This window comes from Bufo bufo, chromosome 4 (genome assembly GCF_905171765.1).
Source record: "Bufo bufo chromosome 4, aBufBuf1.1, whole genome shotgun sequence".
Lineage (NCBI taxonomy): Eukaryota > Metazoa > Chordata > Amphibia > Anura > Bufonidae > Bufo > Bufo bufo.
This window is the reverse complement of record NC_053392.1, coordinates 390,366,957-390,384,773: the sequence shown is the minus strand read 5'-3', so window position 1 is coordinate 390,384,773 and position 17,817 is coordinate 390,366,957. Positions and strand designations below refer to the sequence as shown.

At 46.4% G+C, this 17,817-nt stretch overlaps 1 protein-coding gene across 1 annotated transcript in view; it reads left to right on the top strand.

Moving 5' to 3' along the window:
- The window catches only part of NMBR (neuromedin B receptor), a 709,507-nt gene that overhangs the window by 398,933 nt on the left and 292,757 nt on the right, over window positions 1-17,817 (top strand). The gene's annotated exons all lie outside the window — the stretch shown is intronic.

Below are 17,817 nucleotides of genomic sequence, written 5' to 3'. Positions count from 1 at the left end.
CACCCTCCCCTACCCCCTCCAGTTCCGCTGCATGTGGCACTATCCCCAATACTCCTCCAGTCAGAGCACGTTTATGTTTGTTCAGGAATTTTTGGCTTCAAGAAATTCCGGATGACCTGGGTTTTGGATGTAGTGACATCTGGGTACAAAATCGAGTTTATTTCCACCTGTTATTCCCTAGTTTTTCTTGTCCCAAAGCCGTTGGGCGAGTGGCGGATGATTATCGACCTACGCTATCTAAATCACTTTATCTCAAGCAAAAGCGCTTCTGGATGGAGACCATACGCTCAGTAATAAATATTCTGAATCCCGGAGACCTTATGGTCACCATACATCTGAAGGATGCGTACCTTCATGTTCCCGTCCATCCAGCACGCAAGAAGTATCTGAGAGTTGCTGTATCCATAAAAGGTGTGGTGAAGCGTGCCAGTTTGCTGTACTGCCTTTTGGCATCTTTTCCGCCCCCCACACCTTCACGAAGATTGTGGCGCCGGTTGTCGCCCAGCTTAGGCTTCAAGGACTAGAGATCGTCCCATACTTAGACGACTGGCTTTTAAAAGCCGCCACTCTAGACGTCTTGCAATCTCATGTTCAGCTGGCTCTTCAAACTCTTCAATGCCTAGGCTGGCTTATAAATTGGGACAAGTCAGAAATTCTTCCTTCCACCACAAGGAAATTTCTGGAGTTTGTGATCAATTCCGATCACATGACTCTTTCTCTTTCTTTGGAAAGGAAAGATCGTGTAACAAGAGCAGCGGAGTTCCTTCTGGTACCCAGGCGAGTTTCCATCAGAACTCTTATGAAGATGTTAGGCCACATGTCAGCATCTGCAGAGGCGGTTACTTGGGCCTTGTGGCATCTATGTCCCCTCCAAGAGGAAGTGTTAGCGGTTTGGAATCACAATTCCAGGGGTTTGAGCAAGACGCATTCCCTGTCCACCAAAGTCCATTCTTCACTCAGGTGGTGGAAGAACCTATCAGATGGGAGGTCCTTGATTCAGCCTTGTTGGATCACGTTGACCACAGATGCCTCCCTTCTAGGTTGGGGAGCCCATCTGGAGGAGAATCCAGTACTAGGTACTAGGAATCCTCAAGAGAAACTTCTCTTATCCAATATGAGAGAGTTGAAAGCAGTCCGTCTAGCTCTCAATCACTTTGCTCCTCTTATCCGCAATAGGGCAGTGAGAGTTCGTACTGACAAAACGTCAGTAGTCGCCTACATCAATAGACAGGGAGGCACAAGATCCCAGCTACTCCTCAGAAAAGTGAGTTTAATTCTTTCCTGGGCAGAGACCAACCTATCCCACCTAACAACGGTTCATATCAGGGGAGATCTCAACATAGTTGCAGATCGCCTGTGTCGAGGCCTTCCAGTTCCAGGCGAGTGATCGCTGAACAAGGACATCTTCACCAGGATAACCCAGCGCTGGGGAACTCCAGAGATCGATTTGATGGCAACTCGACTAAACATCAAGGTGAACAGGTTCTGCTCCCTTTACAAGGAGGACAATCCTGTAGCGATAGATGCTCTGCCCATAACATGGAGGTTCAGGCTGGCTTACGTATTCCCTCCAATTTCCATGATACCAAGGGTATTGATGAAAATCAAGCAAGACCAGTGATTGCCATCATTCCATTCTGGCCAAAGAGGTCCGGGTTCACCCAGCTCATGCAGATGAGTCACGGTGTATATTGGAGACTTCCCCTAACGCAGGACCTAGTGTATCAGGACACAGGTTCCGGCCTAGATCTGAGGAGACTCAGTCTGACATCCTGGAGATTGACAGGTCCATACTAGAAGCTAGAGGGCTTTCAGTGGAGGTCTTGAAAACAATTTCACACTCCAGGGCGGAGTCTACAAATAAGAAGTATTCCAGGATAAACAAGATCTTCCTTCAATGGTGTGCTGATAAAGAGGTAGTAGCCTCAGATCCACCTCTTTCAGCTGTTTTACAGTTTCTTCAAGATGGTCTGGACAAGGGTCTAAGTGTCACGACTGTGACTGATCCAGACAGGTCTGGGAGGAGAAGGTCGCAGCGACTTGCTACTCGCGATAGCTTGTGAGTTTGCTCCGTGGTTCAGGGTATGTCATCTGGGTTTTGCCTTGTGAACCTTTTTGTCCTGACTGGGAGTTTGTAGGCATCCTTCTCAGGTGAGTCCTGTCTGCCACTCCCAGCTACTATATTAGTTTCACTTTCACTTGCAGTCATTGCCAGATATAGTCCTTACTTCCAGTTCTATTCTGACCTTTGAAGGAGATCGTTTGATGGTGTTGCTGTGGAGCTCTTGTCCGGCGTGGACTGTCGTGATTGGGATCGCCTTCTCTGCTCGTGACTGGATAAGTCTATCTCTGATATAGTTTGTTTGTTGCTGTCTTCCCCTGCTGTTCTCCTAGACATGAGTGATGGTGACTAGTGCTCCCATCGGCCTTTCCCCACTCTAGGCTTGTTAGGGTGACTGAGGGTTTAGGCATCCTGCTCACCGCACGGGTTCACACCCCGTCTAGGGTATCAGGGCAGACAGGTGCCAGCTTAGGGTTAGTCAGGGGTGGCCATACTATTCCCATCCGTAGATAAGGGTCCCCCTTCCCCTCCGTCTGGTGCGACACGACTGCTTCTGGGGTAGCGGTCGTGACAGTATATCTGGCCTTTTAAAAATAAAAATAAAAAGTGACATTTCGTTTTTTTGCTTGCTGTTTTGCTTTGTATTTTTCTGTTCCACTATGGATCCGGTTACGGTTTTGGCGAAACAATTACAGGGATTATCCCTTGAAGTGGCAGGATTAAAAGCAACAGTGCTGCAGCAGCAGCAGCCATCCTTGGGTTCCACCGCTGCTACGGAAACCAAGGTACTCCTGAGCCAAAAGTGGCTTTACCTGATAGGTTCTCAGGAGGGAGAGACCAATTTGTAACCTTCAGAGAAGCTTGCAAATTGTTCTTCAGGTTACGCCCTAGATCCTCCGGCGGTGAGGAACAACGGGTGGGTATTGTAATTTCTCTCCTGCAAGGAGATCCGCAGGCTTGGGCTTTCTCCCTACCATCAGACTCTCCGGCCTTACGATCAGTGGAGGAGTTTTTTGAAGCCCTGGGTCTCGTATATGATGACCCGGACAGGGTCTCACTGGCTGAGTCTAAGCTACGTAGACTTCGGCAAGAGAACCGGTCTGCTAAACTATATTGTTCCGAATTCCGTAGGTGGGCTACTGATACTCGGCCCTTAGGAGTCAGTTCTGCCAGGGGTTGTCTGAAAAATTAAAAGACGCGCTGGCGGTATACGAGGTCCCTGGGTCTCTGGAGGCTGCTATGTCTCTGTCCATAAGAATCGACAGACGACTCAGGGAGAGACTATTAAATTTTACGGAGGCCTCTATAGGGCAGGGATCGGTTTGTTATGATCCAGTCGAACCAATGCAAATAGGGGGCGCCACTAGACGGGTGAATCCTCCTAAGTTCCGCTGTAGGTCAGAGGTTTGTTTTCGTTGTGGGGGGAGGGGTCATTTTGTAAAGGTTTGTCCCTCAGAACCCAAGAGACCACAAACAAAGGAGCCGCCGGGAAAACTAGAGTCCCCAGATTGTGCGGAGGATAACAGTCTGGGCGTATTCGTTTCCTCCATACGCATGTCTCAGTTTTTGTTGTCCGCTACCGTTGAGGCGGGCAATAAGACTGAGATCTGTTCCGTCTTTTTGGACAGTGGGGCGGGGGTCAACTTGGTGGATTCACGGTTTGCTCAGCCTCTGGGTTTTACTCCAGAACCGATACGCAGAACTATTCCTGTTTTTGCCATCGACTCCTCCCCTCTTACTCAGAAAGAGTTAACTCAGATCATTCATAATATCCATCTGCAGGTAGGGGACCTCCATAAAGAGCATATCTCTTGTTATGTCCTGGACGGTCTTCCGGCTCCTATGGTATTGGGGCTTCCCTGGCTGGTGACTCACAATCCAGTGGTGGATTGGCAGGCCGGGGAGATTGTGGAGTGGAGTGAACATTGTAAGGACAACTGCTTGAGTAGTAGGTGCTCTACACTCTCTGTAACATCTTTACCTGCCTTTCTGTCAGATTTTATGGATGTGTTCTCTGAGAAGGGTTGTCAGAGGTTATCACCTCATCGTCCATATGATTGCCCGATTAATCTACTACCTGGGGCCAAACTACCTAAAACCCGGTTATACAATCTTTCCGGCCCGGAGAGGAAGGCTATGAAAGATTATATTTCGGAGAGTTTGGCTAAGGGACACATCAGACCCTCTTCTTCACCTGTGGCTGCAGGGTTCTTTTTCGTTAAAAAGAAAGATGGGGGCCTACGTCCTTGCCTGGATTTCCGTGAATTAAACCGGATAACTATCCGAGATCCCTATCCTCTTCCTCTCATTCCAGGCCTCTTTAATCAGGTTGCTGGTGCTAAATGGTTCTCCAAAATGGATCTCAGAGGAGCCTATAACCTGGTTCGCATCAAAGAGGGAGATGAGTGGAAGACGGCTTTTAATACTCCGGAAGGGCATTATGAAAATCTGGTCATGCCATTTGGTCTTACTAATGCGCCTGCGGTATTCCAACATTTTGTCAACGATATTTTTAGTCACCTTATCGGGAGATTTGTTGTGATATATCTTGATGACATCCTGGTCTATTCCCCGGATCTGGATACACATAAGATCCATGTGAGACAAGTGCTGCAGATATTAAGGGCCAACAAATTGTTTGCTAAGTTAGAAAAATGTGTGTACGCCGTAAAAGAACTGCCATTTCTGGGGTATGTGTTGTCAGATTCAGGTTTCCGCATGGATCCAGAGAAAGTCCGGGCGATTATAGACTGGGATCTGCCTGAGAACCTGAAGGCATTGCAACGCTTCCTGGGGTTTGCCAATTTTTATAGAAAGTTTATTAAAAACTATTCCTTGGTGGTCAAACTACTGACGGACATGACCCGAAAGGGATCCGATTTTTCCAAATGGTCACATGCAGCCAAAACTGCCTTTGCATCTCTGAAGGAGAGATTCACCTCGGCCCCTATTCTCGTACAGCCAGATGTCTTGCTTCCTTTTATTGTAGAGGTTGACGCATCAGAGGTGGGGGTGGGGGTGGGAGCGGTACTATCTCAGGGCCCGTCCCCTGGTGAATGGCGTCCGTGTGCTTTCTTTTCGAAGAAATTGTCTACTGCAGAAAGGAACTATGATATTGGCAACAGGGAACTTTTGGCTATTAAGTTGGCTTTTGAGGAGTGGCGTCATTTTTTGGAGGGGGCGGTTCATCCCGTCACGGTGATTACTGATCACAAAAACTTATTATATCTGGAGTCTGCTAAACGTCTCACCCCTAGACAGGCTCGGTGGTCGTTATTTTTTACTAGGTTTAATTTTGTAATAACCTATCGCCCGGGGGCAAAAAATACTAAGGCGGATGCATTGTCTCGAAGTTTTCCTAGAGGGGGTGATGTTGAGGTACCAGAGCCCATTTTGCAAAAGGGGGTGGTGGTCTCTGCATTACACTCAGGTTTGGAGGGGAGGGTGTTGGAAGCTCAGGGGGACGCCCCGGCCTCCTGCCCCTCGGGTAAACTGTTTGTGCCAGAAAATTTACGACTGGAGATACTAAAAGAACACCATAACTCCACACTGGCAGGACACCCAGGTAGTACGGCAACCTCTGAGTTAGTGTCTCGTCGGTTCTGGTGGCCTAAATGGCGCCAGGAGGTGTTGAATTTTGTGTCTGCATGTGCTACCTGTGCTCGTTCTAAGGTAGATCATACTCGTCTGGCAGGGCGTCTTTTACCTCTGGCCATCCCCAACAGGCCTTGGACGCACCTGTCAATGGATTTCATTACGGATCTACCAGTATCAGCGGGGAAGACTGTTATTCTTGTAGTTGTTGACAGATTCAGTAAAATGGTGCACTTTATTGCTCTGGCCGCATTGCCTAATTCTAACACACTGGCTCAGGTTTTTATTGACCACATCGTGAAGCTTCACGGGGTCCCTTCCGTTATTGTTTCGGATCGTGGTACCCAATTCGTTTCTAAATTTTGGAAAGCTTTTTGTTCTCGTTTAGGGGTTCATCTGTCGTTTTCTTCATCTTTCCATCCACAGTCCAACGGTCAGACTGAACGTACCAATCAAAACCTAGAGACATATTTGAGATGCTTTGTTTCCGAAAATCAGGAGGAATGGTCATCTTATTTACCGTTAGCCGAGTTTGCCAATAATAATCGTCGTCAAGAATCCACCGATAAGTCACCATTTTTTGGTGCGTATGGTTTCCATCCTCAGTTTTGTACGTTTAGTAAGGGGGGGCCGTCTGGGATTCCCGAGGAGGAACGATTTGCGTCTTCACTTTCTTCAGTGTGGCAGAGTGTGCAAGAAAGTTTGAAGAGAATTGGTGGTAGATACAAACGTGCGGCTGATAGGAAGCGCTCTGAAGGTCCGGACCTTGGGGTGAATGACTTGGTGTGGTTGTCTACCAGAAATATCAAGTTGAAGGTTCCCTCGTGGAAATTAGGTCCGAGATTTATTGGTCCTTATAGGGTAATTAAGATCATTAACCCGGTGGCTTTTCGTCTGGAGCTACCTCCGACTCTAAGGATCCATAATGTCTTCCACAGATCTCTGCTTAAGAGATATGTAGAACCTCCTGAACCATTGCCACTACCGCCTCCACCGGTGGTTGTTGATGGCAGTCTTGAGTTTCAGGTAGAAAAGATTGTTGATTCACGATATGTTCGCCGCTCTCTTCAGTACCTGGTGCACTGGAAAGGTTATGGTTCCGAAGAGAGAATGTGGGTTCCAGCATCAGAGATAAAAGCGGACAGACTCATTCGGGCTTTTCATAGCTCCCATCAGGAGAGGCCTGGTCTTGAGGGTCCAGGGGCCCCTCGTAGAAAGGGGGGTACTGTCACGACTGTGACTGATCCAGACAGGTCTGGGAGGAGAAGGTCGCAGCGACTTGCTACTCGCGATAGCTTGTGAGTTTGCTCCGTGGTTCAGGGTATGTCATCTGGGTTTTGCCTTGTGAACCTTTTTGTCCTGACTGGGAGTTTGTAGGCATCCTTCTCAGGTGAGTCCTGTCTGCCACTCCCAGCTACTATATTAGTTTCACTTTCACTTGCAGTCATTGCCAGATATAGTCCTTACTTCCAGTTCTATTCTGACCTTTGAAGGAGATCGTTTGATGGTGTTGCTGTGCAGCTCTTGTCCGGCATGGACTGTCGTGATTGGGATCGCCTTCTCTGCTCGTGACTGGATAAGTCTATCTCTGATATAGTTTGTTTGTTGCTGTCTTCCCCTGCTGTTCTCCTAGACATGAGTGATGGTGACTAGTGCTCCCATCGGCCTTTCCCCACTCTAGGCTTGTTAGGGTGACTGAGGGTTTAGGCATCCTGCTCGCCGCACGGGTTCACACCCCGTCTAGGGTATCAGGGCAGACAGGTGCCAGCTTAGGGTTAGTCAGGGGTGGCCATACTATTCCCATCCGTAGATAAGGGTCCCCCTTCCCCTCCATCTGGTGCGATACGACTGCTGCTGGGGTAGCGGTCGTGACACTAAGCCCATCTACACTCAGAGTCCATATCTCTGCTTTATCTGCCTGTCTTGGCAGATCTCTTTCTCAAGACCCCCTAATCAGGATGTTCCTTAAAGAGCTGAGAGACTTAAACCTAGCATCCTGAGACCAATCCCGGAGTGGGATTTATCTATTGTCCTAAAGGGGTTATGTTCTTACCCATTGGAACCTTTGTAAAGTGTTGACCTTAGGTTTTTGTCCCTAAAGGTCACCTTTTTGTTGGCCATTACCTGGGCCAAAAGGATTGGAGAACTCCAGGCCCTGGGGGCCTCTGAGCCATACATATTGTTTCTTCGGGACAAGGTCCTGCCAAGATTCCTTCCGATCTTTGTACCAAAAGTCCTGTCAGGAATACCAATCAGACAATATCTTTATCAGTTTTCTGTCCTTCCCCATCTCCAGAAGAAGAAATGTTGCATACCTTGGACATCCCTAGAGAATTTAACTGGACAGAACTGTGGGCTTCAGAAGGTCCGAAAAATCTCCTCTCGTCATATGCCGGTAAAAACAAAGGTCTAAAAGCCTCCAAACCTTCCTTGAGCAGGTGGGTAAAAGAGGCTATCCGGGTAGTTTTCCTATCTCAGGATTTGGCTCCTCCATCCTTTGTGACTGCCCATTCCACCAGGGCAGTCTCCACTTGCTATGCCGAAAAGAAGCTGATTCCGCTAGACCAGATCTGTGCTGCCGCTTCCTGGAGCTTTCAGAGCACCTTTTTTAGACATTATCATCTAGATTCGAGGCGGTCTGAGGGAGTGACCTTTGGACAGTTTATTCTAAGTGCCGCTCTCTCTTAAAAAAAAAAAAAAGAGAGTAAGGGGGTCTCTCCCAATTTGTGTGTAGTACTCCTTGCTAGGTACTCACTTGTGCTGCTGGTTAGGATGACATATTAGGCAGTTAGCTCCCATTCACTGCTATGGGAATTAAACAAACAATGGAGCGCAGCACACTTAGTTATTTCTGTAAGTTCACCTACCCCTGGCTTGTGCTTACTAAGGTTATTCCCATCTTGACCATGGCACAGCTGGGAAAGCTTGGACTTTAGATGAATTGTACCATGAGAAACCCCTGTCCACTATCCTATGAATAAGTGTCTGATTGTGGGGGGGATCCTATAGCTGGGGCCCTGTACCGATTATGAGGACAAGGGCTCCATGTTCCCCCATTCGAATGGAGCTTTGGTCATGCATGTATGCTGCCGCTTCATTCAACTCTGTGGAATTGCTGGATATAGCCTTATGCTGAATGCCTGCAGAAATTTGGAAAGGTAAAAACTGATACAGAAAGTATTGTAACAGACAGTGGGTGTGGATCCACTGTGCCAACTAACCAGGGATCTGGACTTTGCTGCATGGAACCAACCAGGCTGCTATCTCCTAGAGTAGTCCTGGTGTAGTTGACAGCTGACTCACAGGGGAGCAAAGCACTAAGGACTCAGGCAAAAGGCGTAGTCTGAACACAGTCCAAGATCAGGGCAGGCTGAGTATGTCCATATTCCAGATAGCAATTACAGGGTTGGGGCAGGCTGAGTACGTTTGTAGTCCAAGTAGCAGTTCCAAAGTCGGGCAGACAGCAAGGAGCAGAATTGGTACACAGGTAGTCATATGAGATGACACCTTTGCTAGTTACTAGAGACTAGAAAACCTCAAAACTCAGGCAAGGAGGTGGAGCCATATCCCAGCTAAATAGGGAGACTGAGAAGCAACTTAGCCAGCACCTGGACAGGGTACATAATCATCTGCTCTCAGCATTAATTAATGTTTGGGAGCATCCAGGGGCGTTGCTAGGTCAAAACATTCGGAGCCTGGGACCCTGATGTTTTGTCCCAGGCCCCAAATGTCCTGCCTGCCTGTTAGATATAACTGTATTGCCACCTTTAGGACGGCAATACAATTTAATCTAATGCACTGCAAGAGCTGAAAGACCTGTGATGACCTCACAGGTCATGTGATCAGTTCTAAATGCAGTAGTTGAAAAGGACCTGGGATGATGTCACCAACATGTGACCAGTGCAGGAGAGAACGGCTCAGCAGTGAAGAGAAGCTCTGGGAAGAGGCTGAGGTGAGGTCTGCTACATGAGGAGAGGTAAGTGAAGATTGCTCAGAGTGAGAGGCAGAGCAATGTTGGGAGTTGTAGTTATTTAACTGGGACTGTATGTTAGGGCTGAAGGGAGGGAAGTTATTTACATGGAACAGTGAGGTGGAGTGTAATGTTAATTACATGGGACTGAAATTTGGAAGTTGCTGGGGTAGGGTGATGTTATTTACATGGGACTGTATGTTGAGGGGTAATGTTATTTATACGGGACTGCATGTTGAAGGCAGCTGTGGGAGGGAGTTATATTACGGTATTTACATGGGATTGAATGTTAAGGGGTAATGTTATTTACATGGGACTGCATGTTGGAGGTGGCTGGGGAGGGGGTGATTTTATTTACATGGGACTGTATGTTGAATGGGTCTGGAGGAGGGAGTGATGTTATTTATATGGGATTGAATATTAAGGAGGTGATGTTATTTACATTTGACTGTATGTTGAAGACGGCTGGGGAGGGGGTGATGTTATTTACATGAGACTGTATGTTGGAAGGGGCAGGAGAGATGGTGTGGTGTTATTTACATGGGACTGTATTTTGGAGGGGGCTGTAGATAGAGAGGGATGGTATTTACATGGGACTGTATATTGGAGGGGGCTGGAGAGATGGTGTGATGGTATTTATATGGGACTCTATGGCGGAGGGAGGGAAATAGTGTTATTTACATGGGACTGTATGGCGGAGGTGCTGAGAAATTATAATTTCTGAGGACAATAAACAAAGGAAAATAACTACAGGAGACACTGCAGGCGGCATTATAAATTTTGGTGGTGCTTCAAGGCGAGCATTATAACAGTAGGGGGCAGTATAAATATTGGGGTCACTGTGGGGGCATTTTAAATCCAGGGGACAATATGCATTCTTATTACTACTGGGGGCTCTATAGGAGGGATCCGCATTATTTCTACTAAGAGCACTATGGGGGCCTTATTACTACTGAGGGGTCTGTAGAGCAGGGCTGTGGAGTCGGTAGATAAATGGTCCGACTCCGACTCCTCAGTTTTTGGTACTTCCGACTCAGACTCCTCTGTATTTAATATGCAAATGTATTTTATACATTCCTTGAAGGAAAGAAAGGCAACATACATGTCATTACCACAGAACTACTGGCTAGGAAGCTGCTGCCTTCTCCTTTGTGTGCTGATCTTCTGCTAAAGATAAGGCAGTGGGAGGATCCAAGAAGGGGCATTTATTGTAAAACATGATTTCCCTAGTAGAATCCCATTGTCCTGTTTAAAGTTTAAGCTAACAATCTGAGTTTACAAGTTTTTATAGCCTTATCCGAATGACAGCAGTTTTTCAAATGGTTTACAGCTTCAGTCTTGAGCTATTGACTATCCATTCCCTTCACTTATACAAGTGTCTAGTCCTGCAAAAAACATATTTACTTAATCAGTTATCAGTGAGAGGCTAGGTTAACCATGGGCGTTGCGTTCCCTGTAACAGCGGAACACAACACAATGGAAAGTATAAGTATTACCGCTCCTTAACTGTGCGTTGATTGCCATATAGTGAAGCATATGAAAAGCATGCTTCTTCATGGTCCCTTAACGTGTTCGTTTTGCGGTAACGTGACGCACTGCATGCATTGGCCTTTATTCTTACAGTAGAGAAGTACCGTATTTTTCGCAAAAGTGGGGGGAAAATAGCAGTGCGTCTTATGGGGGGCGAATGCTGCGACCGTCCGGTGAATAGGCTGAGAGGGAGGAGGGGCTGGGGGCCGGCATCTGTTTCTGTAATGGCAGCGGGGCCCGGTGCAGTCACTGTATTCTACTACACCGGGTCATGCTCACTGTAGTATACACTGCGTGCAGAATTATTAGGCAAATGAGTATTTTGACCACATCATCCTCTTTATGCATGTTGTCTTACTCCAAGCTGTATAGGCTCGAAAGCCTACTACCAATTAAGCATATTAGGTGATGTGCATCTCTGTAATGAGAAGGGGTGTGGTCTAATGACATCAACACCCTATATTAGGTGTGCATAATTATTACGCAACTTCCTTTCCTTTGGCAAAATGGGTCAAAAGAAGGACTTGACAGGCTCAGAAAAGTCAAAAATAGTGAGATATCTTGCAGAGGGATGCAGCACTCTTAAAATTGCAAAGCTTCTGAAGCGTGATCATCGAACAATCAAGCGTTTCATTCAAAATAGTCAACAGGGTCGCAAGAAGCGTGTGGAAAAACCAAGGCGCAAAATAACTGCCCATGAACTGAGAAAAGTCAAGCGTGCAGCTACCAAGATGCCACTTGCCACCAGTTTGGCCATATTTCAGAGCTGCAACATCACTGGAGTGCCCAAAAGCACAAGTTGTGCAATACTCAGAGACATGGCCAAGGTAAGAAAGGCTGAAAGACGACCACCACTGAACAAGACACACAAGCTGAAACGTCAAGACTGGGCCAAGAAATATCTCAAGACTAATTTTTCTAAGGTTTTATGGACTGATGAAATGAGAGTGAGTCTTGATGGGCCAGATGGATGGGCCCGTGGCTGGATTGGTAAAGGGCAGAGAGCTCCAGTCCGACTCAGACGCCAGCAAGGTGGAGGTGGAGTACTGGTTTGGGCTGGTATCATCAAAGATGAGCTTGTGGAGCCTTTTCGGGTTGAGGATGGAGTCAAGCTCAACTCCCAGTCCTACTGCCAGTTTCTGGAAGACACCTTCTTCAAGCAGTGGTACAGGAAGAAGTCTGCATCCTTCAAGAAAAACATGATTTTCATGCAGGACAATGCTCCATCACACGCGTCCAAGTACTCCACAGCGTGGCTGGCAAGAAAGGGTATAAAAGAAGAAAATCTAATGACATGGCCTCCTTGTTCACCTGATCTGAACCCCATTGAGAACCTGTGGTCCATCATCAAATGTGAGATTTACAAGGAGGGAAAACAGTACACCTCTCTGAACAGTGTCTGGGAGGCTGTGGTTGCTGCTGCACGCAATGTTGATGGTGAACAGATCAAAACACTGACAGAATCCATGGATGGCAGGCTTTTTAGTGTCCTTGCAAAGAAAGGTGGCTATATTGGTCACTGATTTGTTTTTGTTTTGTTTTTGAATGTCAGAAATGTATATTTGTGAATGTTGAGATGTTATATTGGTTTCACTGGTAAAAATAAATAATTGAAATGGGTATATATTTGTTTTTTGTTAAGTTGCCTAATAATTATGCACAGTAATAGTCACCTGCACACACAGATATCCCCCTAAAATAGCTAAAACTAAAAACAAACTAAAAACTACTTCCAAAAATATTCAGCTTTGATATTAATGAGTTTTTTGGGTTCATTGAGAAATACAACTTGCCTAATAATTCTGCACTCCCTGTACGTTAATCATATCTAACTTGTGGGTATTGTTAAAGTATTCCAATCATCTTAAATCTAGCGCTGTACTACTTACTACTAACTTCTTGGCAGTCAGGAGGCCGGGTGGGTGCTCGTAGCGTAGCTCACTACATCACGCGCCTGCTCCGCCCACTTCATGAATGAAGCAGGCATCGGGCCCCGCTGCCACCCACAGATGCCCCCATAACAGTGCCATCCACAGATGCCCCCATAACAGTGCCATCCACAGATGCCCCCATAACATTGCCATCCACAGATGCCCCCATAACAGTGCCATCCACAGATCCCCCCATAACAGTGCCATCCACAGATCCCTCATAATAGTGTCATCCACAGACCACCATTAGTTCAAAACCCACCAAAATATTTTTACTTATTTTCCTCCTCAAAAACCTAGGTGCGTCTTATGGGCAGGTGCGTCTTATAGGGCGAAAAATACGTAATTAATTAAATTTTTTGGTGAATTGGGACATTTAAACTTGCCTTTTTCTTTATTCCAATTTAAATCTAGTAAGAGTCGGAGTCGGTTCATTTTTTGCCGACTCCGACTCCAGGTATCCAAAATTGCCTCCGACTCCAACTCCTCGACTCCGACTCCGACTCCACAGCCCTGCTGTAGAGAGCTTTGTTACTACTGGGGAAACAATAGGGGGGCCTTATTTCTACTGGGGGCTCTGTGAGGGTATTATTAATACTGGAAGGAAGCTCTTCTACTAATGGAGGCACTCATGTGGAACATTATCACTGTTGGGTCCAGTAGGGGCCAGTATTACTAATGAGAGCATTCTAGAAGGGAATTACTATTGGTGGCACTATGAGGAGTACTGTTTCTATGGGGGGCACTCATTTTTCTTCAGGATAGTATTTGGGGGTACAGAAAAGTAAGAAAGCTAAGATGTCTGTGCGTCACACTCTGCAGAGACGAGGCGGCTGAGAGAAGTGTCCGGACCGAATGGAGAAGATGATGACAGATAAGATCTACATCAGAGGAGACGTCACCTGGAGGATGTGCTGCTGTATAGCAAGTACAGTAATATGTCTTAAGTGCTAGTGTTTGCAGTGGGGGGAGGGGATGCGGTTGTTCAACTTAGAGAATTGGGCTATATGCATTGGTGCTTGGGCCCCAGATCTTTTGAGACCCTATAACGTCCCTGGGAGCATCAGGTACTTATCAACTTGGCCAACGGCCACAGGTGCCCTAGTGAATTCAAGCGCATTACTGTCCAGTGATACAGTTCAATGTTGTGGTGAGGATGGCAGTATATCGTGCTACACTGTGGTATGTGGTTCTGTTGAAACAGTATTTTGTCCTGCATTGTTATATGTGGTTTTGCTGGGGTGGTACTTTGTGCTGCACTATGGTATTGCAGGCCCCGACTACTTGTGTTGACCCTGTTTACTTGTGTTGTACCCACCTACAACATGGGTCCACTTTTATTTTATTTTTTCCGGGGCCACTTTAAGTTCTTAGTCCACCACTGCATGTTTAGATACAGTAAATGTTACTTTTGGTTCTCAATTTCCTATAGACTTTAAGTTGAACTGGTAAGCTGGACCACCTTATCCCATACTAAATAAAGTTATGTAATATATTTAAATTGTGATGTGCTTCTTCTTCCTTGCTTATTTTTCTTTGATAATAGTTACCTTTGACATTGCTTAGAACATCATATCTTTTCTTAAAATATTAAAATTGTGTAGCTATCTATGGAAAATAGGAAAATATGGCAATATATGTAAGTATAGAATTGTATTTTCTGCATTTTTAGTGCTTTTTCACATTACCCAGTAAGTAATTGAGATAAAAAAAAAGATCCAGGCATCAGTGGCTTGTAATTTTCACTGAAGATGAAATAAATGACATGTCTTAGTGGTTTACCATCATTATTAGTTTATTTAGATGGGTATCAGTTCAGCAAAACAGGAATCAAATAATTAATGCTGGAGAAAAAGGAAATTAATTTTGTTAAAAAGCCTTCTGTCATGAAATGTTATAGGCAGTGTGAACGTGAGGGATAAGAGCAAAGATGTTTAATTCTAGTTTTGTCCATGGTGTAGAAAGTTTTGAGGTGTCTTCAAGAATGTATAAAGGTGATATATCACTTGATGTTATCTTGCAGTAGGGGAGTCTACAAATCATTATATAGCGTTCAAGATGTCTTGTGTTGTCAGTATTAGCTGACTAGAATATTGCTCCAGCTGTCAATCACCCTGCCAATGAGTGTTTTATATGTGTTTTATCTGATCGGTGAAAGTCTGACTCCTCACACACCTGCTGATCAGCTACTTGAAGAGACCGCGATGCTCCGATGAGCACAGCGGCCTTTTCGCAGCTTACCCTAGGCCAGTCATGTCACTCTTAAGTCATATGGCCTAGGCACAACTCAGTCCCATTCAAGCGAATGGGGCTGAACTGAGATACCAAACACAGCCACTATCCAATGGATGGTGCTGTGCTTGATAAGCTGCAAGGAGGCTGAGGAGCTTACCAAATCATCACAGGCTCTTCAGAAAGCTGATCGGCAGGGGTGACAGAAGTTAGACCCCCACAAATTGGATACTGATGACTAGAGATGAGCGAATCGAAGCTGATGAAGTGGAATTCGATCTGAGTTTCAGGAAAATTTGGTTCGCGCTCGAAGACAAATTTTCTTGTGATTCGGGGTAACAAATTTTTCCTAAAATGGCTGCTGCATGTGTGAGGACATGGGGAAAGGAACACTGGGAAGGCGGTATCACCCATAATGCCATGCATGCAGCCAATCAGCAGCCAGCCAGCTCTGTGATGTCACAGCCCTATAAATAGCGGCAGCCATCTTAGATTCTGCCATTTACCAGTGTACTTAGTGCAGGGAGAGACATCTGCAGGCGCTAGGGACAGTGATAGGAAAACATCATTGTGCTAAAAAAAAAAACGATTTACAAGTGCAGGGAAAGATTAGTCGAGGTGTAGGGAAAGGATAGGGAGGAATCATTCCACAGCTTTTATGTTGAAATGGGTTCAGTAGGGGAGGTTACAGCTGGGGTAATAGGAACATTCCTATTACACCTTGTAGCACTGACTGGGGATCCAAATTGCCATTATACAGCTCTGTAATTCCAGCAAACCGTTTATATTAGGGTGCAAGTGCTGATTGATACAAGCATTAACAGGGTTTATTACAAGGCAATATTTCTATGTCTTATTTGCCCTTGTGCAGTGCAGTTATATGTTCTAAAGTATTTTTTGGCTTGTATTAGTGGGAAAAAGGGGCTTATTGTGTGGTGAAGTGCTAAAATTACAGCCCTTTTTGTCATGTATTAGTGGCAAAAGTAAAATATATTTGCTGCTCAGCGGTGCAGTTATCTGTGGTAAATAGAGTTGATCCGAACCCGATCCGAACTTCGTCCCGAACCCGAACCCCATTGAAGTCAATGGGGACCCGAACTTTTGGGCACTAAAAAGGCTGTAAAACAGCCCAGGAAAGAGCTAGAGGGCTGCAAAAGGCAGCAACATGTAGGTAAATCCCCTGCAAACAAATGTGGATAGGGAAATGAATTAAAATTAAAATTAAAAAAATAAAAATAAACCAATATCAATTGGGCAGAGGTCCCATAGCAGAGAATCTGGCTTCACGTCAGCAGAGAATCAGTCTCTTCATGCCATAGCAAAGAATCTGGCTTCATGTCAGCAGAGAATCAGTCTCTTCATGCCATAGCAGAGAATCTGGCTTCATGTCAGCGCAGAATCAGTCTTCATGTCATAGCAGAGAATCAGGCTTCACGTCACCCACCACTGGAACAGGCCACTGTCACACATTTAGGCCCAGGCACCCAGGCAGAGGAGAGAGGTCCCGTAACAGAGAATCTGGCCTTATGTCAGCGCAGAATCTGTCTTCATGTCATAGCAGAGAATCAGGCTTCACGTCACCCACCACTGGAACAGGCCACTGTCACACATTTAGGCCCAGGCACCCAGGCAGAGGAGAGAGGTCCCGTAACAGAGAATCTGGCCTTATGTCAGCGCAGAATCTGTCTTCATGTCATAGCAGAGAATCAGGCTTCACGTCACCCACCACTGGAACAGGCCACTGTCACACATTTAGGCCCCGGCACCCAGACAGAGGAGAGCGGTCCCGTAACAGAGAATCTGGCCTTATGTCAGCGCAGAATCTGTATTCATGTCATAGCAGAGAATCAGGCTTCACGTCACCCACCACTGGAACAGGCCACTGTCACACATTTAGGCCCAGGCACCCAGGCAGAGGAGAGAGGTCCCGTAACAGAGAATCTGGCCTTATGTCAGCGCATAATCTGTCTTCATGTCATAGCAGAGAATCAGGCATCACGTCACCCACCACTGGAACAGGCCACTGTCACACATTTAGGCCCAGGCACTCAGGCAGAGGAGAGAGGTCCCGTAACAGAGAATCTGGCCTTATGTCAGCGCAGAATCTGTATTCATGTCATAGCAGAGAATCAGGCTTCACGTCACCCACCACTGGAACAGGCCACTGTCACACATTTAGGCCCCGGCACCCAGACAGAGGAGAGCGGTCCTGTAACAGAGAATCTGGCCTTATGTCAGCGCAGAATCTGTCTTCATGTCATAGCAGAGAATCAGGCATCACGTCACCCACCACTGGAACAGGCCACGGTCACACATTTAGGCCCAGGCACCCAGGCAGAGGAGAGAGGTCCCGTAACAGAGAATCTGGCCTTATGTCAGCGCAGAATCTGTCTTCATGTCATAGCAGAGAATCAGGCATCACGTCACCCACCACTGGAACAGGCCACTGTCACACATTTAGGCCCAGGCACCCAGGCAGAGGAGAGAGGTCCCGTAAC